Source organism: Myotis daubentonii, chromosome 10, assembly GCF_963259705.1.
Source record: "Myotis daubentonii chromosome 10, mMyoDau2.1, whole genome shotgun sequence".
Lineage (NCBI taxonomy): Eukaryota > Metazoa > Chordata > Mammalia > Chiroptera > Vespertilionidae > Myotis > Myotis daubentonii.
Window position 1 is genome coordinate 84375524 of NC_081849.1, and position 22954 is coordinate 84398477.

Consider the following 22954-nt stretch of genomic DNA (forward strand, 5'->3'; position numbering starts at 1 on the left):
CCAATGGATGTGGCTCTCTCACATTTATGTTTCTCCCTCTCTCCTTCCCCTGCTCTTCCACTCTCTCTAAAAATCGTTGGAAAAATATCCTTGGGCAAAGATCAAAAAAAAAGAAAGAAAGAAAAAAGGGGTAAAGCATACATTATTATTGCCAATCCCCTTTCCATTTCATATTATCAGGTAAAGCCACAGAATTCACCAAAAATGTATTCTTCTACCTGGAATAGCCTTCACTTCAAGCATTTTTTAGGCATTGCATACGTTTTCTCATTCTAAGTTTTAAAATTCAACTTAGTGTGTGATGATTTCTTCAGAAAAACAGGCAAAATGTCTATGAAGACAACACTACCACCACTGGGGGAACGCTTGACCTTTTACCTTTCTCTTTTATGAATTTTACTTTTAAAATATATGCCAGGGTAAATGTGTTTCTACAAGCCCAGCTGCTTAAACACATTTGAAATTTAATGGAAGAAACGTTCCAATGCATTCATATTACAAGGTGAAACGAAGGACAAAAGTAGTGTCAGTCTTGCCAATAGAAATCTGACAGTTATTGGAATGGTGATAATAATCCTGGTTCCACTTCTGTTGTTTCAATATAAAACAAAGCGGAAACCAATCCAGCAATACATTTTGGTTTCTCCAGTACTATGCAACAAGGAAAAATATTAAGGTTTTATTGCTTTTTTTAAAAAATATATTTTATTGATTTTTTTACAGAGAGGAAGGGAGAGAGATAGAGAGTTAGAAACATCGATGAAAGAGAAACATCGATCAGCTGCCTCCTGCACATCTCCTACTGGGGATATGCCCACAACCCAGGTACATGCCCTTGACCGGAATCGAACCTGGGACCTTTCAGTCCACAGGCCGACGCTCTATCCACTGAGCCAAACTGGTTTTGGCAAGGTTTTATTGCTTTTACTTTTTCTTTTTTTCTGTTTCATTCTTCTTTGCATTGAAATTACTTATTCAAATTCATATTCTAAACGATGATATTATATTCTAAGTATAAAATAATTTTCGTATAAGCCATGTGAAGGCAAATTCCCTCTTTCTTCTCTCTGTTTCTGGATGTGACTACATGTCTACCATTTTAAACAGAATTTGGGATTATTCATGGATAATTACAATGAAATCAAAAATCAACATCAAATAATAGCAAACACGGTGTAAAGAGAAAATTTAATACCAGGAAACTGACCTATGAAAATGACAGTGCAGATAACTGTTACTCAAAAATCAGTGAGAAAACAAAAGTATTTACTCACTCTTTATTTCCATCTGATTTATTTTCTCCCTTTTCACACCCCCTGAAAGCGGGGACCAGACCTCTCCTTCATTCCTCTGGAAGTCACCACATAGGTGTGACCTCAGAGTGTCACTGAGACACCCAGGTGCCAACTCGGGGCTCAGTAACAGCTCCCACATCCTCCTTCTTCTCCCCCTTAATCTATGGAGAATGAAACAATTCAAAATATACATTTTTAAAAAGACAGCTTTGTTTTGATGTAGCCCTTCTTATCTATTTTTTGCATTTGTTGCTTGTGCTTTGGGTCTCATACCCAAGAAATTATTGCAAAGACTAATGTCAAGAAGTTTTCCTCCTAGTTTTCTTTTAGGAATTTTATAGTTTCAGGTCTTGTGTTTAAATCTTTTACTGATTTGGATACTTTTCTGTATGGTGTAAGATAGGGGTCCAATTTCCTTCTTTTACATGTGAATGTCAAGTTTTCCCAACACCATTTGTTGGAGACTATTTTCACCATTTAGTGTTCTTGGCACCTTTGTTGAAGACAAGTTGACCATATGTGTGTGGGTTTATATCTGGCATTTCTATTCGGTTCCACTGGTCTATATGTCATAAACAAGTGGGATTAAATCAAACTAAATTGCCCTTAACAGCAAAAAACACAATCAACAGAATGAAAAAAGGCAATCCATGGAATGGAAGAAAATATCTGCAAACCATATGTAACTTTCAGGGTTCTCCAGAGAAATAGAACCAATAAGGCATACAGTTGACCCTTGAACAAACGGGGAGATTAGGGGTGCTGGTCCCGTGCAGTCAAAATGTTTGACTCTCCAAAAACATAACTTCTAATAGCGTGCTGATGCCTGGAAGCCTTACCAAAAACCTAAACAGTTGACTAATACATATTTTGTATGTTATATGTATTATATATTGTATTCCTATAACAAAGTAAGCTAGAGAAAAGAAAATTATTAAGAAAACCTTAAGGAAGAGAAAAGACATTAACAGTGTTGATTGGGGGGGAAAATGCATGTATAAGCGGACCCATAAATTCAAACCCATGTTGTTCCAAGGGTCAACAGAATATATATTATTATGAGAACTGATTGTGAGGAATTGGCTCACTTACTTAGGGAGGCCAAGTCTGAGTCCCACAGTCTGCTGTCTGCAAGCGGGAGACCCAGGGAAGATGGTGGGGTCATTCCAGGCCTAGTCTGAAGGCCTGAGAGCCAGGCAGCTGCTGGCATTAATCCCCAGCCAAGGACAGGAGGAAAGACATATCCCAGCTCAACGGGCAGACAGGAAACAGTAGAGAAAAATCTGTCCTTCCCACACGTTTGTTCTCTGCACGCCCTCAACGGATTGGGTGATGCCCACCCAGACTGGGAAGGGTGATTTCCTTGACTGAGTCCCCTGACTCAAATGCTCGTCTCATCCAGAAACAGACACACCCAAACACTGTTTAATCTGTGCACTCTTGGCCCAGTCAAGTTGACACGTAAAATTAGCCATTATGCTATATATTCATAAGGAGTTAATATCCAAAATATGTAAGCCAGCCCTACGACTCAATGGCAAAACAAACAAACAAAAACAAATAACCTATTTTCAAAATGGGCAAAGGACTTAAACATTTTTCCAAAGAAGACATGCAAAGGCCCAACAGGTGATGGAAAGATGCCCAACATCAAGGTTATCAGGGAAATGCAAATCAAAATTACATTCAAATAACTCCTCACAACAGTGGGGTATTTATTACCAAAATAAAAAACAAAAGATTGCAAGCATTGGGGAGAATGTGGAGGACATGGAACCCTTCTACACTATTGGTGGGTTATGTAAAATAGTGCAGCCATTTTGCAAAACATGAGGTTTCTACAAAATTTTAAATTTAAAATAGAGCAGTCAGATGATCCAATAATTCCACTTGCTTATATATATGCAAAACCATCAAATCCAGGTTCTCCAAGAGATATCTGCACTCCCACGGACAGCACTATTCATGATAGTCAAGTTATGGAAACAATTCAAATGTCTATGAAATACACAGCTGAGTATTATTCATCTTTTAAAAAGGAAGAAATACTATTTGTAGCAACATGGATGAACCTGGAGGATATTCGGCTCCGTGAAATAAGCCCGTCACAGAAGGCAAGCACTGCATGAGGCCTCTTATAGGGCCCCCACAGTATTCAAACTCATAGAAGCAGAGACTAGAAGAGTGCTTATCAGGGGCAGAGGGAGCTGCTCAATTGGTACAAAGGTTCAGTTATGCCAGAGAGGCCCGTTCTAGAGTCCTGCTGTGGAACATGGTGCCCATAGTCAGTGACACTGTGCTGTGCCTTGAAATTTTGTTGAAAGGGCAGGTTACCCCCAAAAGAAAGAAAGAGAAAGCAAAGGACACAGGCTCCTTTTGGAGGTGACGCAGCCTCCACCTTGACTATGGTGATGGCATCACGTGTGACCGCGTGGACAAAAGTAAAGGCTGCTTTGGTAGATAGAGGTCAGTTCACGCTGGCCTCCTCCCTAATGCGACATTATCTTCCCAACTGAAATGTGTTCTCATACCAGCTAGTTTCTAGCTTTTTTAATTATTATTATTTTAATGTAAGTGGAGCTGGTATCGATTGGTTTCCAAACCCTCAAGTACTTCCTCTCTGGTCCTCTGTAGGATAAGTTTGCTGGCCCTGCCCTAGAACAATGCCGTCTTCTTTGGTCATATTTTATGATAAACCAATATATCCACATGAAGGGTCTAGGGCAGAGGAAGGGACGAGGAGGAGAGTGTCTGTCCCTCAAGGTCGTGCCCCCAAAGATGTGCGTTTTTCTTTTGTCCTGTCTCGTAAACCTGAACTTGGCCGAATGACCACACTTAGCTACCCAGTGGACCGGGGGGGGGGGGGGGGGTCTTGTCTGTGTCCTGTGAGCCCCGGTACACGACTAAGAATCCCATCACTCTGTGCAGGTGAGACTTGCAACCCTCGGAACGAGACCGAAGGCCGGCCTCATTTTCATTCCAGGAAGAATCAGCCCAGCGCAAGGGCACCGATGCCTCCATGTTTGTGATGCTAAACAAATGTTTTTATTAAAAAGCGACAGTGATCCTTTTCTAAGTCAGCACCCCGCGCTGCTTCCGGGAGCCCTGACATTTATGATTGTACACAGTGTCGACGGCCAGTTGCTCACTGCATTCTGATTACTTTACAGTTATTCCGGGATTACATCTACGGGGCTTAAGCTGGTGAAATCCCCACATCGTTAAGAACACAAGGAGAAAGCTGTTAAGAACACATGCACAGCAGCCAGCGCAAGGCCAGCAGCCCTGACCCTGGCTTATGCGCTATAAATGACTCTTTCATTTTAATTTGTTCAATGCCAATTGTTTTCATTATGAATCTACTATGGAATTTTTAAAAAAACATTTTTGAAAACTAAATGAATAAGAAGTCAGGTTTTACTATACTAATGCAAACTCCCTAAGCACTTCTGTGTATTTTTTTACGCAACTCTCTTTGTTTTTATTCATAATTGCATTCAGAGTATTGAAACCTGTGTAAAAACTGGACATAGGTAATAGTATCATCAAGAAGCATTTATAGCTCATGGGGTCAGCCTCTTTGAGTTTGGGGCACAGACTGATTCCAAAAGAGATCGGTTAATAATTCCTCTTCTGCCAATTCCATTCCCACTGACACAACGCCAGAACTTTCCACAGTCCCATGACTAAGTTCTCATTATATCCATCCAAACCATCATTCAAGAGAGGGGGTGATACAACGACATTTTCAGACCATGCCTGTGAGGGCGTCTATAAAAGAGCTACGGTTGCACTTTTAAGGGTCCTCCCAACGCTATAAAGCCACGCCAGGAACTCGTCCGAATTCGCCTGTAACACCTGCGCGTTAGGATGAAGCCCTCCTCACAAAGCACTTTGCGTGGACCTACATCACTGTTTCCCCACTTTGGGAAGGTCCTGGCCAGGGAAGTTGCTGGGGCATCTGCTAAATAAAAAAATCACACATTTTTAAACTCTGTATCTGCTTGTCTACAGAGGACCATGACTGGTCCAAGATTGGGGAGTATATTACCAAGTCCGTGTCTCAATTAGCAAAAGAGGGAATTACCGGGGGGACAGGTGGACGGTGCTCTGTCCAGTCTAGTTGCTCAGCAGGTGTTCCTCCTGCAGGCTCCCCTGCCCCACCTCCACTCTCCTGAGGCAGGCAGGGTGCTCTGACTTCCCTGGGATGAGGTCCAGGCTCATTCTCACCCACAGCCATCGCTTCCTTTTGCTAACCTCTGACTATCGCTATCAATGACAGGCCGGGGCATGACCTTCACCAAAGGGGGACACGCCCTCTCAGCATGAACTCAGCAGCCTTTGATACCTACGATGTTCCAAGATACAGAAGAAAGGAACTGCATTAAGGACCATTACCCAATTTTTTTTAAGTAATTGCAAAATCTAACACCAAGTTTAGAGAACAGTTCATGACAGTGGGATCCTAGGATTTATTTTTTTTTACAGAGGAAAAAAAAGGAGTAGTGTAAATTAGAAAATGGATATAATTTGAACATCCATGAAATTATTGGGCAGTGTTTTTGAAATGTCTCAAGACATTATATTTCTTAACACATTGACAGTAACTCTCCATTTCCAAGATAAGAAAAATGAGTTTCAGGAGCGGTAAGCAGCTCGCAACATTAACTTAGCTAATAAGTGATCATCAGGATATAAAGATACTGACCAAGGAGAGGTGCCTGGTCCAGGGAGAGTCAGGGAGCCTGGAAGAAGTGTCCACTGAGAGGTAGGAAGGTGTGTGAAGACTGGCCTGGCTTCTTCTGTGAGCAGAGACGTGGTTCTAGGATGAGGATCACAGGACACACTGCACACTCCTAACCTTGACCTCTGCCCCCCTTCAAGAGGGAGGCAAAGCTGGAAGGGAGGTCTGACTGGGGACAGCCGTCAGGAAGGCCCGCCCCCTTGGCTGTCGCAGGCCCCGTGTCGCTGCACAGTAGGTGGCTGATTTAGTTCTCATTAGACTGTGACAAGTGTGCACCCTGACATGAACTGGGAAATGGGACTTGAGGTCAGGGCTGGAGGGTCTCCATTCATTAGAATCTTGACCTCAGAGTCAGAGGAAACTGGTCTGACATTCTCAGAGTCCACAGCCCCATGCCAGACAGCCAGGCATCAATCAAATAAGAAACTTCATCTGCGGGAAAAGTCCCTGACCCTTCAGCCTGCCTCAATGTTCATCATGTTGAAGACCGGAAAGAAGCATGTGGGGTGTCACCATTGTTCTGTGCACCCGCAATCAACTCCAGTGTGAGCCTGAGGCGCCACATGAGCCCTGGTTCCTGGTACCCACCTGGACGTCCCCATTAATGGCCACAAATCAACAAGCGACTCATCTAAGAATACCTGCTCTATTGCCTCTGTCGCTCTCAATACCTACAAACCCATTTCTTACAAGATGTCACGTCGAGACAAGCCTGGGGTAGTTCCAATTCTGTCTTTGCTACTCTCTGTTGTGAGGCCCTGGAGAAAGCAGTTTACCTCATGGAGTCGAGGTCCTTTGTTGCCATATGATGACACTGACCATCTCACACACACGGTGGTTTAGAAACCAGGAACGCACGGACCTGGACCCAGCAACACTGGGTCAGCAGGAGCTTGGATGGCTGTGGCATTGCTGGGGCCCCTCTGTCTGTAGACACTCATCCGAGTCCCTTCAAGGATCAGAAAGTCAGTCTGTGGATGTGGAAACCAAGGTGCAGAGCGGAAAACCCACAGAGCCAACTGGCGAGAACCCATAGGACGGAGCCCAGAGCTCTTCCTGGCACAGTCCATGGGCAGAAATACTGGCTGCTCCAGCCCAGCACCCAATCGCTGCTCCAATTTTTTAACTTAAACACAAGCCATACAGTTAGAAGATAAAAGGCAAAGCTTGTGTTGTCTGTAGCTTTGAGCAAAGTCCTTGTATTGGGACATGGAACCTCACAGGTGTAGGTGGCACCTCAGAAACCCAACTGCCTGATGTTTGACTGATTTTCCTCCTCCCCTGGCATGTGGAGGCTGAGTTTTGGTTTTATAGCTGAAATGTGTCACATGGATTTAGAAATTAAAAGCCTGTTCTTGAGGAACCTGTGGAGACAGGGAGGAACCAGCCAGAATGCCATCGCCCCACCAGGTTTGCAGTCTTGAGAGCCTTGGTGTCAAGTTCGTACTCAATTGAGAAAGACTTTTCATCGCCATCCCGGCTTCTCTGCCCTTTGGCTTTATTTTTCTTCAGTTCTTGGGGGAAGAAAACATAAAAACTCCCCAACCCCCCTAATCTTTATATCTCTTACCGCGGGTGCTAAACTGCCCTTTTCTTCTGTGTAGATGTGAAAAGATACGGCTTCCCTCTGGTGATATTTGCTCTGTGGGAGAGAAGCTGGAATAACACTCTGGACGCAAATAGACTACCAATGAGCAGAGCCCTTTGGCAATTACTCTCCGGGTGTTGATTCACTCTGGGCATGAAAGGCTGCTGGCTGGACCGAAGCAAGCCCAAGGCGGCACCATCCACGGGAGCAGCGGGCAGACCCTGGGACCCCCTCACTGCCAAGGCCACTTAGCAAGGCACCCACCGCGAAGCTCTCTTCCAGCCTGTGAAAGCAGCTCCATTTCTCCGCGCACACTCCCTCCCATCCAAGTGGCAAGTTTGGAAAGAAAATGAATCATTACTGAATACAGCAGATGTGATCAGCAAAGATACCATAATGCCATGCGCTTGATTTCCAGAGTCCCTGACTAAGGAGCAATATTGCCTGTGGAGCCCCGCATTCCTGTGAGTCATTGCTCTCTCTCCACAGGAGAAACTGAGACTTGGGGACCCTCCAGGAGCTGCCCCAGGGCCCAGCCTTTGAACACTGGAGGCGGGGTTTAACCCTCAGTGTCTGACACCTGCTCAGATGATTACGCCTCACCAAAAGCTCAATATCTTGTAATATATTACTCTTCTGCTGAGATTTGCCAAAGCCCACCCCTAGAGTTTACCACCTAGATTAGCTGCTCACTGGAGGTTGATTGAGTGAGTGATAAATCTGAATTAAGGGTCAACTGACAAGTTCTTAGTTTTTCTACCCCTTGACAATGTCAACTCAATTGCATCTATATATATAAAAGGCTAAGTGACCGTCCGACCGTCCGACCGGCTGGTACATATGACGCGCACTGACCACCAGGGGGCAGATGCTCAATGCAGGAGCTGCCGAGCTATGGTGACTTGGCAGCAGTGGTTCTCGGGTGACACACCCGGGAACCAGAGAGGAGGGAGCCCGATTCCTCGCCGGGCGCACAATTCCACCTTCGGCCGTGGGTTATGTGTTGCTGGGGCACTGTTGGCCCTGAATCTGGCTTACTGCACACTTGGGTTTGCGTTCCACACCCTGTACAACAGCAACTTTGCAGAGTGCCTCTCGCACTCTGGACCCCTATCTATCTATATATATATAAAAGGCTAAGTGACTGGCCATAAGTCCTACGCACACTGGTGATTTAAAAATAAACATGGCCGAAACGGGTTTGGCTCAGTGGATAGAGAGTCGGCCTGCAGACTGAAAGGTCCCAGGTTCGATTCCGGTCAAGGGCATGTGCCTGGGTTGCGGGCACATCCCCAGTAGGAGATGTGCAGGAGGCAGCTGATCGATGTTTCTCTCTCATCGATGTTTCTAACTCTCTGTCTCTCTCCCTTCCTCTCTGTAAAAAATCAATAAAATATATTTTTAAAAAATAAATAAATAAATAAACATGGACTCATGCATGCACGATACATATAAAGCTCTTGCTGGCCAAGACCGGTTTGGCTCAGTGGATAGAGCGTCGGCTTGCGGACTGAAGGGTCCTGGGTTTGATTCCGGCCGGGGGCATGTGCCTGGGTTGTGGGCACATCCCCAGTGGGAGATGTGCAGGAGGCGGCTGGTCGATGCTTCTCTCTCATCGATGTTTCTAGCTCTCTGTCTCTCTCCCTTCCTCTCTGTGAAAAATCAATAAAATATATTTTTAAAAAAAAAAGCTCTTGCTGGTGCCAATCGCATGCATGTGTTTTGATCTGTCATTGTCGCTCATGAATTTGGTTGACACTTCTATTATAGAGAAAGGGCAAATAGCAATATTAAAATATTTCTTCTGGTTAATTACCTTTTGATGTGCATGAATCCGTGCACCGGGCCTCTAGTATGACTATAAAACTGTACTTATCCCCTTATGTGTTTCCCAGGCAGCAGCAGAGCAAAATCTTTAAGCTCCTGGTAATACTAGTGTCTGGGTTAAAACTCAGTCTCTTTCCAAGAAATTTTAGTTCAATTCACATACTACTGTGTTGAGCATTTTCCTTCATGCCTCCGCTCTTCTTGTTATGGCCCCTGAGACCACATAAATGCCAGGGTTTTTATGTATTTACTAGAGGCCCGGTGCATGAAATTCATGCACTCGGGGGGTGGGGGGGGGAGTCCCCTCAGCCCGGCCTGCACCCTCTCACAGTCCAGGAGCCCTGCAATGGTTCGCCCCAAAGAGGTAGGCCCTGCCCACCCGGCAGGGGCTCCATGATGGACCATCCCCACAGAGAGAGGCCCAGGCTACCCGCTGCAGCACCACCACAGGGTAGCCTGGGCCTCCCTCTTTGGGGCAATTGTGGAGCCCCCTGATTGATCACCCTGCCGGCTGGTGGCCTAGGCCTCCCTCTGTGGGGTGATCATGGGGCGAGGGCGGGGCCGCCCCGACCAATCGCATCACACCCACCTTGGCTGGCCTGGTGCCAGTGGGTGTCATTGCGTGATCATCTGGATGGTCTTTCCACTGTTCGGCTGTTCTATCGATTTGCATATTACACTTTTATTATTATAGCTCACCAGGTGGCGGTGGGGAGGGCCGGCCAAGGGCCTGGACCTACTACAGGATGAGCTACAGAAGGACACGTGCAGGTAATCAGGACTTTGGTTGAGCCTGTTTGAAAGGACACATTGGGGCTCAGGTGTGTGTAGGTGGGAATTGGGGGTGGCTGGCACAAGCCACCAGAGTCCTCAAGGCTGACGTTTTATCTAAGACGTACCCTGGTGCTATCACCGGATTCAATATGTGCCCAAGGCTAAATCCAGGGGCTTCAGGAGACAATACATGGAAACAAAGTGCAAATCCGCCCGCGGAACGTGTGGCCGCACAGAGCCGTCGCGCATGAAAAATGCAGAGAAAAACACTGGAATCATGTCAGGCTTTGAAACTTCTAATTACAGGTGAGTGGCCATTATGTTATGGGAACAGCCATTATAACTGAAAGGTACAATTTGCGATAATATATGTGAGGACATTAATACACCATCAGATTTTTACAGCAAGAGCATCACAATGCATCCAATTTCAAATTAAAGGTTACCTCCTGGATTTTTTCTCCATGAGCGGCCTCTGTTTTTAAGCAGAACATGCAGGTGAACTAATGGCATCATTTCTCAAAAAATAAATAAATTTGCGATACTTTTCGGTTGGGCATTTTTCACTACCATTAAAAGTCTCCAAGTCTTTAACGTTTTAGGAAAATAACCAAAGGCAAAATTATCCATCGGTACATTCTCCACATGACCGCCACCCCTAAATTACTTTTGGAACCGAAATAGAGCTGTGGCCTGGGAAATCCAGAGGGAGGCCACATAGAAATTATCTTTATTTACACCTGGAATTTGCATTTAAATGGAAATGTGGTGGATGCTTCCGAGGGCACCCACCCTCAGAGTTCAGTAGCGTGAGGAAAGGCGAGGGACAGGGGACCCAGAGAATGCCGCCCTGGACTCTGCCACCTGGTCACTCGGGATCACGCCTGATATCCCTGAGCCTTGGGGCCCTCAGAATCCCATCTCCTGTGTGACTGTCCCGAGAATAGTGTTGATGGACAAAAGGCAGACAGAGGGGCGGCCCAGGAGGGGACACACAGCCGTCAGCCCAGAACGCTGGGGGCAGAAGCGCCTTCCCCCAGCGGGCCGCTCCCTCCGGCCACACCCCCAGGCCTTGCAGATGGCAGGTGGTAGGGCACTTCCGCCGCCAAAACTACAGGAGCCAATTCCTCCAGATAAATCGATTACTCATTAACTGTTTTATTTCTGTGCAATCGACTGGTTCTGTTTCTGTGTAGGACTCTGACTAATACAAGGGCACATCAACCAGAACATGGAAACAGAACCAGGCCTCAGGAGTGGGACTAAGACATCCTCCTCTTCCTCCCCGCCAGCTCCTCTCACTCCCACTGCTCGCTCCTGCGCGACAGAATTCTCTAACTGGTGGGAATAATTAAATGGGGCTTAGTCAACTGATTTTTACATTTTTAACGAGGGCGCGGACAGACAGTGACGGCATAAGCAACCGTGCAGCCGTGCCCCCAACCAATAAGCTCGCTCTTTTCGAAACAAACACGTTGAAACTGAGAAATGTTTGTTCTCAAAACCTTGAAGAGGGGAGGCTGCGTTTTAGCTACAGTCGGATAAAAATAGTCTGTAGAAGGGGCCAACGTCGGGGGTCACGCCCCGGGGACTCACGTACTCTCCGCGTGTGGCATTCCATTCCCAGCACCGTCAACAGGCAATATGGCAACACGACAGCAACCCCCTCGGAGCCTGAGCGCTCCCAACGTGGTTATGCGCACATAAAGATGGTGCCAATTAGCTGGATTATTCCTCCAGGTGCCGTGCCCAGCAGCAGGATCCAGGCAGGCATTCCTTACAGGGTCAGTTCATTTTTCAAAAACGAGAATTGACAGTTCTGAGGCTGCCCGGGCACACGCACCCCCGTCTGCCAGGCTGAGGCGACTGTGGGTCAGCGAACATCCCGCCGGCTTCCCCCACGTCCCTACAGCAGGCCGGACAGCTGGGCGGAGACTTGGACAAGAGCGCCCAGTGCATGGACTCCAGAGTTAAGGTAAAACCTGAAAAGTGGGATTCGTTTTCTACAAATAAATCAAGTCCCTTGGTTTCCTACGTGAGAGGAGAGGCCCGGAGCGGTGAGTGACGTACGCAGTGGCCAGAGCAGCTGGGTCAGGTGTGAGCGGGGCCTTGTTTTCACCTGCACTCACCGCCCGCTGCTGGCTTCGGGTCTTCTTGGTAAAAAACAACACACTGTCTTGGGATAAGAAATGTCTGTAAAGGGAAACTAGATTCTCATTTTAAAAATATCACAAGGGAAGGCAGGGGAAGGTGGGCGGGTGGGAAGAGATCAACCAAAGACCTCGTGTGCATCTCTGCATCACCCATGGACACAGACAATAGGGTGGCGAGGGCCTGGGGCGGGGGGCGGGGGGAGGAAAAGGGGGGCACGTGTAATACCTCCAACAATAAAGATTAAGACCAAAGGGGGGAAAAAACAAAATATCACTGAAAGTTATTTGCAACTGGTGTTTTACGTGTTTCAAGAGAAGCGTCCAACTACAGATTCGTTGGATGGGGTGTCACCACAGTGCCATGGGCCAATGCTCACCCTGTCGCCTTAGAGCAGCCGTGGGCAAACTACGGCCCGCGGGCCGGATCCGGCCCCTTTGAAATGAATAAAACTAAAAAAAAAAAAAAAAAAAAAGACCGTACCCTTTTATGTAATGATGTTTACTTTGAATTTATATTAGTTCACACAAACACACCATCCATGCTTTTGTTCCGGCCCTCCGGTCCAGTTTAAGAACCCATTGTGGCCCTCGAGTCAAAAAGTTTGCCCACCCCTGCCTTAGAGTGAGATTTAGGTGGCGTCCTCTTACATTTGAGCCCTGATACCCTCCCTCCCAGCCCTCCCCCTCAGACGGGCCCCGGGGCTCAGTACCGGTGCTCTGGGGTGTCTGAATGGAACTGGGGTGTGATAGATGGTCTTTAAAGACGGCCTCTGACCATTTAGCCCCAACCTCCACATGACTCCCCCTCCCCCCGAAGCTGGGCGGACTTCTGACTGACATGGTGCCACTTTAGGTCTCGTCCTTTCGGCCTGGCGGCTTTCCCTTTCACCCTCTTAGGTCCTGGTCTCCACCCTCCACGGCAGCTGGAGGGAGAGCTCTCAGGCAGCTCCAAGGTGGCGCACACCGAAGCCCTTCCCAAAGCCCCAGGCTCAGGAGCCTCCCGTGTGTCCTGGAGGAGGAGCCCCGGCCCCGGCACAGCTGGTCTGGCAAACTCACAGGGTCGTGGTCAGGAATAAGTTGCTGCTGTTTCGATCCACTTGGTTGGCCGCTGTTATGCAACAATAGAGACTGGGAAGAGCTTCCGGTGTCCTGACGGCGCACGTGGCGGTTTGAACTTCGGGGCTTTGGGTTCAGAGCAGAACGGTCAGGCCCCAGGAAAGACAAAGCCCGAAGCCCGCCCAGCAACGCTGAGAGCACTCCCAGACAGGACAGCATGGCTCTCAGACAGAAATCCCCCCTCCCCCTCCCCCACCCGGGACAAAGACGGGGGGGGGGGGGGGGGCACCTCCAGGGAGACCGAGGAGGACAGAGAGCAGCCCAGGTGTCAGCCTTCGGTGCAGTTGGATTCCAGCCTGGCGATGCCGCAGGCAACCAGGTCAACGACCTGAGCTCGCCCAGCTTCCCACCATCACACACCAGGGAGCTCCTAGCACAGGTGCTCACGTCCGTCTTGTGTGTCTTTGGGAGTTTGATCCCCAAGGAGTGTGAGAAAATGCCAGTGTGCACGTGAGCATTGAGGACCCGAAAAATTCAGCCTGCCCCTCCCCACTCTCACTGCCCTTTGGCAGCCACCGGGCAGGCTGGAGAGGGCACTGGGCTTGTCACACCGGGCGGTGGGGTCTGAGTGTCCTGCAGGCCTCTGTGCCCACTCATGCCCACCGCCACCCGTGCCCACTCATGCCCACCGCCACCCGTGCCCGCTCATGCCCACCGCCACCCGTGCCCGCTCATGCCCACCGCCACCCGTGCCCGCCCATGCCCACCGCCACCCGTGCCCGCCCATGCCCACCGCCACCCGAGCCCGCCCATGCCCACCGCCACCCGTGCCCGCTCATGCCCACCGCCACCCGTGCCCGCCCATGCCCACCGCCACCCATGCCTGCCCATGCCCACCGCCACCCATGCCCGCTCATGCCCACCGCCATCTGTGCCCAGCACGTAATCCACGCCATGCTCGGGGATATCTCCTCCGCACTGGTGTCCTTTCGCTGCTCGCTGCTTCCACAGCGTCCACACTCTGCAACAGCTGCCTCTACAGGTCTCAGCGAGCGAGAGATGAAGCTGAAATGTGATCTGCATCAAGCTTAATGTTCCGTCCACCGCAGTTCTCAGTGGGAAAAGCTAGATGCCCGTAGCCCCAGTCGCCTGGAACTCTCGGCTAGCCTCCGACCTGGCCATCTTTTCTGATCACTGAGCAGTGAACAGATGAACTCATCAACAAGCAAAGGACAGCCCGGCGGGGCCGGCTCCGTGGCTGAGTGTGGACCTCGGCCAGGACGTACAAGAGGAGGCCCGTTGTCACTCACCCCAGAGCAGTGAGCACTGAGGCCCGCCGCGAAGAACCGCCTCCGGCAGGAGGACCGTGGGGTGGGGACCACTCAAATGTCCGCAGAGCAGCCTCGGCGCAGCCACGGGTCATCTTCAACGTTTTGCATGACGCCCCTAGGAGACCGCCCAGCCCTTCACCCCAACACCATCTTTGGCAAGAAGGTTGTGTCAGGAAAAGAAAGTGCTCTGTGCTGGGACTTTTTAAAGGAAATTTTAAGCCTACAATTTGCTTTTTAAAGAGACAACAATCATGGGGGAAGAATATTTAGTGGCTGCAATGAACGAACACTTGAAGTCAAGAATTCTGTTTTTTCTAAAACCCTCTCTCTCCCACGGAGAGGATTAGCCAGGAGTATTCTATGAGTGAGACCGCATTGGAGTCACAGTTTCAATCACGTCCTGTCCCTTCTCCTGTATGACCCACGCGAGGGCCCAGATTCTCATTTGTAATTTGGGGGTAATTGCTCATGGCTCGCCTCCTGGTTTAAAAACTCAGGGCTGCACAAAGGAAAGGCGTGGTTTTACAGGGAGAAGTGATGGGTGTAAGTGATCTTTTTCCCCCAGCACAAACAGCACTGAAAAGTTATATTTAAAGCACAAGGTGAAAGGCGAAAGATTTATATGCTCTGAGAAGAAACCTGAGTATAGGAATTCAGCAAAATTTTTAAAAAGAAAGACTCATGGGCACAGACCACAGCATGGTGATTGCTAGGGAGAAAGGGGTGGGGGCAGGTAGAAGATGGGAAATGGGGGATAAATGGTGATGGAAGGAGACTTGACTTGGGGTGGTGAACACACAAGACAGTATAATTTTATTAACCAATGTCATCCCAACACATTCAATAAGAAATAACTTACAATTTTTGAAGATGCGTTAGGATGAAGCACACACCGTGCGGGAATGTTCACGTGGCTGCCACGGAGGTGCCCACGGAGAAGTTGCCGTCACAGAGTGCAGAGCTCAGAAGGTCCGGAAACCCCAGGCAGCGTGGCTCAGTGGCTGAGCATCGACCTATGAACCAGGAGGTCATCGGTTTGATTCCCAGTGAGGGCACAGGCCCCGGTTGCAGGCTCATTCCCAGTAGGGGGCGTGCAGGAGGCAGCCGATCCATTCTTCTTTCTCATCAATGTTTTTCTCTTCCTTCTCCCATCCTCTCTCTCAAAAATCAATAAAAACATCTTTTAAGGAAAGAAATAGCTGAGGACACAGGCACTGGCTGGAGCGGAGAGTGTCACATGAAGTCTTCCAGGGCAATTAGGGCAGGTGGAGGAACTGTGGAGGGAGAGACAGGAGCGGTGCTGAGACCCCTCATCATCATTAAAAACAGAAAGTCCAGCATTTACATGCTCGGAGCTCCCCACGCTTTCAATTGCTTGGAACCAAGCGCAGTAAATGTGAAATAGAGCAATTAACATTCCCCGCCACCTGGCTAGAAGTTTTCCAAGTTCCTCATGCTTTTCAGCATTGCTCTTTACATCTTCCCACTCGAACAGAAATGTGGCTCCCACATCCTCATTGCGTATAAACAAATGGCGTGGCGCTCTTGTTTCTTGTTCCAACACGGGATGAGACGCAAGGCTACGCAGCCTCGAACGGGTCACTGTCAGTTAGCACCAGACAGGCCAATCGCAGGCCCCGAACTCCTGCCCCTTCCAGGGGGGTTTGCCTTGGGATTCAACATATGTCTTGTGTGATTAGGAACTACGATAGCCTTCCTCCATCATGACCCCCATAACTTCCTTCCCTGGAGCTGTCACTAGCCACCACCACCCTCCCCCAGGCTGGACACAGACAGGACGAAAGATTCGCCCACAGAGGAGGCACCCCTGCTCTCCCCAGCAGCTTAGAGGAGGAGATGACTTCCTAAGCACACAGGTAAAGCGTCAGGCGAGAAGCACTATTATTTTTAGGATAATGATGAGGGCTATGCGAGCACAGGGAGCAGAGGTCAATGTCCCCAAGCAGGGGAGAGCAGAAATGAAATAGGAGGTGATAACAATGAGGCAGGACGATGAGAAAAAGCAGAGTCCATCCACCGCCGGCCAGCGTATGCAAAGAGCAGACACCGTTTACCCACTGCTGCCAGGTTTGCAACAGAATGGAGGCTAGTTACATTCTCCCGTTTCTTATGGATGCATTTTAGTGGCCATAATTACACAAATGATAGCCCAGGAGAATGGAGACAGACTCTCAGCAGATTACTGCACATCCTAGTACTTGCTACTAAGATTATCTGTTATATGAATTAAAAGACTAAGGCTTGAACCAGGCCAGCGCAGCTCAGTGGTTGAGCATTGACCTAGGAACCAGGAGGTCGGGGTTCAATTCCCAGTCAGGCCACATGACTGGGTTGTGGGCTCGATCCCCAGTAGGGGGGGTGCAGGAGGCAGTTGATCAATGATTCTCTCTCATCATTGATCTTTCTATCTCTCTCTTCCTCTCCCTCTCCCATCATCTCTCTGAAATCTATAAAAACATATCTACAAAAAACAACAACTAAGCCTCAGCTGGGGCTTGAGGGTTTGAACTAACTTGATCTTGATTGCATGTTTCATGAGCGATTGTCACATGACATGACCATAGTTCTAACCCCCAACTTAGGATGTTCCGTTATTGCCTCCATAATAATAATCTCCCTAAATGTGTGAGACATACAGGCACACTCTAGCACGGTTTTCTTGAAAGGCAAATACACAGTGACTCTTAAGATGCCTCTAAACCACACAAACAACAAATTTCTAAGTTCGGTTTGTATATCTACACTGAGATGCCATGGAAATAGTGATTTAAAATGACCTGAACGCAAATCAAGCGCCTTTCCCCAACTAATTAAGCAAGCGCTACCTGAAGTCACCTGAGAATAACCAGCAGCATTGTTCCAATCAGAGAGCGTAACCATGGCGACAGGGTAATTAACTCGCACAGTTCCTCACCCTCCGTGTTTATTCGAAAAAGGCAATTTGGTTGAATTACTTGTTTGCGTAGTTTTTTTATCTGATTTTCTGTTGATATTAGCTTCTTACTCCAGTCAGATTCCTTTCCCCAAACACAGTGTTTCAGATGTGAAATTCAGAAATAAGTCTTCTCTCCCAGGTCCCTGCTTTCCCATGACTCAGGCTGCCTGGCAGGTAATGTGGCTGAGCTCCGTCTCTTCACGTGGAAATATGGGGACAAAACGCACCAGATAAAAGTGTGGCATTTCACCCGCAGTGTCTTTCTGCAGGTCGCGTGCTACGCCGGGACCTTTCTCTCTTCAATGGCCAGACCACGGACGTCCCTGGCTCCAAGGAAATGTTTTTATAACGTGAGCAGTAAAGGGAAAACTAAAATGGACAAAAGTCCCCTGAGCTGGGCCTCTAGTGCACCCCTGTGTGGGCTGTGTGCACAGTCTTGTCGTAGTTGGGCCTTGATTGCTGTTGGTGTCACTGGGAGGAGTTGACCTCCAGGCCAACTGGCTGTGAGGCCCAGCTGTGAAGCAAAGCAGGCTGGTACTGATGCCAGGTCTTGGGCCTCTTATTGATAGGTTTGGGGCATGCTGTCACCAGCTGCAGCTTGTTTGAGAGATTTTAGGGAAGTCTGAAGCCTGAGCCAGGACAGGCCATTCATATGGAACAGCTGCGGCAAACAGCTGGGGTGGCTGCAAATTGGATGGGGCGGGGTCTGGGGGAATCCCACTTAGAGCTACCAGCCTGCTCCAGGCTGACTGAGTCTCGGATATGGCTGCCAGTCAGCCCTGCGATAGGGGAGGTCCCAGCACAGGGACAGTGAGCCCTGCGGGCACCACTGTCTGGACGAAAGCCCCCCTGGAGTTCCTGCCCATCTGGTCTGGGGCCCCGGCGCTGAAGCCTGGAAGAAGCCGGACCATGTAAGTTTGTGCCTGGGCCCTTTAAGAGGAAAACTGGGGTCTCCAGCAGCCTCCTCGTCACAATTCCCGCTGGTTTACAGCCTGTGGTTGTGGGGCCTTCTCTTCCCAGCTCAGGGAGCCTGGGCTGGGGCTGGTGAGGGACTGGGACCTCTTGCTTCTCCCGCGGCCTCTGCAAAGACATCTCCCTCCTGATTCAACCGCGGCCCATGTGGGTGCCGACCAGCCATGCGCTCCTCTGCGTCTTCCCTCCCCCCCCCCAGCCCCCGCCCCCCTTTGCTTCTCTGGTGGTGAGACTCCCATTCAGCCAGCTTTCCGGCGGGTCTGAATGATGGTCGCTCTGGGTCTGGGTTGTAGTTTGGATGATGTTGCGGGAGGCGGCGAGTACAGGCCTTTACCTTGCTTCGCCTTGGAGCACTTGGTGTGTTTTGGAAATGAACCCCTGGCCGGATGCGTCACTGGCGGGTATGTCCTCCCTGCGTGGGCTCCCTTGTCGTTCGGTGGCTCCTTTCGCTGGGCAGAGCCTTTTATTCTGATGGGGTCCCGTGTGTTTGTTTTCTCCTGAGGTTCCTCTGCCCTCGGAGATGGATGAGCAACATTTCTGTTCTGTTCTGTGAGCTTTTACTGCCCGCGTTTTCTTCCAAGATGATGTCAGCACAGCCCAGCTCGGCCCGGCTCTGGCTCTGCCTGGCTGTGAGTCCAGGTGTATCCCCCTAGCCCAGGGATGGCGAACCTTTTGAGCTCGGCGTGTCAGCATTTTGAAAAACCCTCACTTAACTCTGGTGCCGTGTCACATATAGAAATATTTTGATATTTGCAACCATCGTAAAACAAAGACTTATATTTTTGATATTTCTTTTATATATTTAAATGCCATTTAACAAAGAAAAACCAACCAAAAAAATGAGTTCGCGTGTCACCTCTGACACACGTGTCATAGGTTCGCCATCACTGGCCTAAGCTCTCCCCTTCAACCAGGCCAGGGCTGGCTCTTCCTCAAGCCCTGCCCGCTGGACTACCTGCTGGGAACTGAGTTCAAGTTCCTCCTTTATCCTCTGCTCACGGAAACACAGGTCACGGGGCAGACAGAGAAGCCCTGCGAGGCTGCGGGGGGATGAGGATGAGTCTATTGCAGAAGCCGATGGCCACCTCCCCGTCAGACAGGACAGTCCCCCCAGCAAAGTCCATGCAGGCGACCAGTCACCGCTGGTGACCAGGTACATCTTCCCGCACAGCAGCGTCCGCCTCTGGACCCGCAGCTGCTCCCTGAGCCGCTCGCCGCCCCGAGACCCCCGCTTTACACAGCGATAGACGTGCGCTCCTGAGAGCCCAGCCCAGCCGTGTCCCAGCCCCTCGGCTCAGCAGCCGCTCCCTGGCTGGTAACATGGTCGCTGCATCTGAGCCTCTCTGAGCGTTAGCCTCACATCGCAGCAGCCCGCTCTCCGCTCTGGCTGAGCTCCCCTCTCCCGCACTCCCAGCGCTGCCTTCTCTGCGCCGCCGCCTCTGCTGTGTGAATGCATGTGTGTGCACAGGTATGAAGATTTACACACATGTGCATATACACATGCCTATGCATTTCTATTAGTGTGTGCATATATAAGTCCATGGTTCTCAACCTGGGCTGCACATTAGAACCACCTGGGAATCTCTTTAAAATCCTGATTTCTGGGCCTCATCCTCCGGAAATTCTGTTTCTTTGTTACTCATGTTGTGGCCCACCCCACAGCAAAGAAACAGAATTTCCGGAAGGATGGGGCCCAGAAATCAGGATTTTAAAAAGATTCCCAGGTGGTTCTAATGTGCAGCCAAGGTTGAGAACCACTGCTATAAGTCAAACTCCAGATCTTAAGATGTACAGAAATGCTATAGAGTAATTGCTAGGAGGGCAGGATATAAAGCCCAGCTCCGCGCTTTTGCCTCCTACTGGCCGTGCCACCTCAGGAAAGTCATCTAACCTCTCTACGACTCGGTTTTCTCATCTGTAAAATGAAGACACTATTGGTGCCAATTTCACAGGATTTTCTGATTAAATGGGTTTTGTATCTAAAGTGCCTGGAACGTTCCCAGCACATTGTACTCGCTAGGCAGTTGTTGGCTGTCATTTTCATGGCTATTACTGATGTGTGTTATTGAAAACTTTCCGTTTCCTTTCTTCTTACCTTTTTACTGTTTAGCTTTTTATATTTAGTTTCCTGTTTTATTTTCTACTACTGGCCCAGTGAATGAAATTCGTGCGGGGGGGCGGGGAGTCCCTCAGCCCGGCCTGCACCCTCTCCATCTGAGACCCCTTGGGGGATGGCAGTCAGACATCCCTCTCGCAATATGGGACCGCTGGCTCCTAACCGCTCACCTGCCTGCCAGCCTGATTGCCCCCAACTGCCCCCCCCCCACCACCGGCCTGCTCACCCCCAACTGTCCCACCCTGCCATCCTGGTCGCCCCCAACTGCCCGCCCCCTGCCAGCCTGATTGCCCCTAACCACCTCTGCCTTGGCCCTGCCACCATGACTTTGTCCAGAAGGACGTCCAGAAGGTCTCCTGGTCTAATTAGCATATTACCTTTTTATTAATATAGATAAGGAAACCCCAACAGACTTGTAAACCAAATTTATCGGTAGCAATGGAAGATTCAACTACTTCCCAGAACAGAAACCTCAGCTGCATTGTCCAGAGTAAGACCTCTTTGCAATTGGCAGACACCCTGGTAGGGTAGGTAACACCATTGACGTATAGTTACCAGGTTAAGCCATTGTGAGAATTGTTTTTGTACTCACCAAAGAATGGGCGGTGGCCCCAAGAAAGAGGAGGGTCTGTCCCAGCAATGTCTACAGGGGCTCAGCATATCTCCGGAGGCACGTGGCCAAATCCATAGCTGACCCGCAGCAGTCACAGGCCATTGAATTGAGTTTGAACAATATGAATTCTCATACGTATGATTCCAGAGTCCAGTCGATCATCTCTTACCTCCAGCTAATAAAACCTTGCCAAACCTATTTTCTACTCAATTAAGTATTTACTGTTTTCGGTTTCCCAATGACCCACTGCATCGCAATCCCCTCCTCACAATGTTTCCCTTTGTGCCTTCAAACATGGGGATCGCTGGCAATCTGAGGGAATTTGCTGAAAACTCAAAATAAATGGATTTCAGCTCCGCAGCATTGTCATAAATCTCAGCCGGTAGAAAACCACACTCTAAGCCAAAGGGAGTTTCATAATTTTCAGAATGAAATCCATTTTTACAGGGAGCAACCAGATCCAGGTGATTAGAATAATGCCATAGATTGGCTGAGCAAAGCACAATGAAAAGACGGCAATTAACTCAGTTAAGGTGTCCAGTCTCTCTTGAAACTCAGCCACCCGTTTCTGCGTGGAACGGCCAGTTTGATGTCCTCCAAATGCAATAAGCATATAGCATGTAGAACAGGAGGCTAGACATGGATTCTTATCGACAGCCAACACACACACAATGTACATACATTAATGTGTGTACCCACACACATGCACGCATATACATGTGCCTGCACACATATGTGCATGCACACACCACTAGGGAGGGGGCAGTAGAACTAGACCCTCCCTTGCTTTTCCACAGTGCTGCTTATACAGTGCCCTCTGTTTCACAGCAGGCTGTCTTTTCTTGCTTAAAGAAGCTCAAATTACTTTCTGTTACATTCAATCAAAAGCCACTTAAAATAATGCCATTTACATTTTTAACATATTACAAGTATCTCTTTTAGTTTCTCCTTGTTGGGGGTTTTAGGAGGGATCTTTCTCTGAATATTTGACCTATCATAATTTAACAGCAGGTTCCCTTTATTGAAAAGAAATTAATAAGATACATGAACACACACAAACACATACACACACACACACACGCACACACACACACACCACTTCTCAGTAGCATTCCAATTATTTGTAAGGAAATATCCCACAATATCTCTTCTGCAGATTTTTAGGGGGAAAGAAGTTGGTCCAAACAAATAAATTTAAAAAATAAGTAGGTTGAAAAAATTATCAGGTCCTGGGTTTTGGGTATTTTGTTAATTTTTATGTGTAATTGGTCATTTTATTGTGTAATATAATAGTTATGCAAATTTAAATTTTGGGGGGGTTATTTTTTTATATTTAACCACCTTATAACAAACACAGTTTTATTTCTTCCTCCCCAATTTCTATGCTTTTTGTTTTCTTTTCTTGTCTTATTGCATTGGCTAGAGTTTCCAGGATGATGTTGAATAGGACTGGTGAGAAGGGACATCCCTAACTTGTTCTTGATCTTAGGGGGAAAGCATGTAGTTCCTCATCATTAGGTCAGATGTTT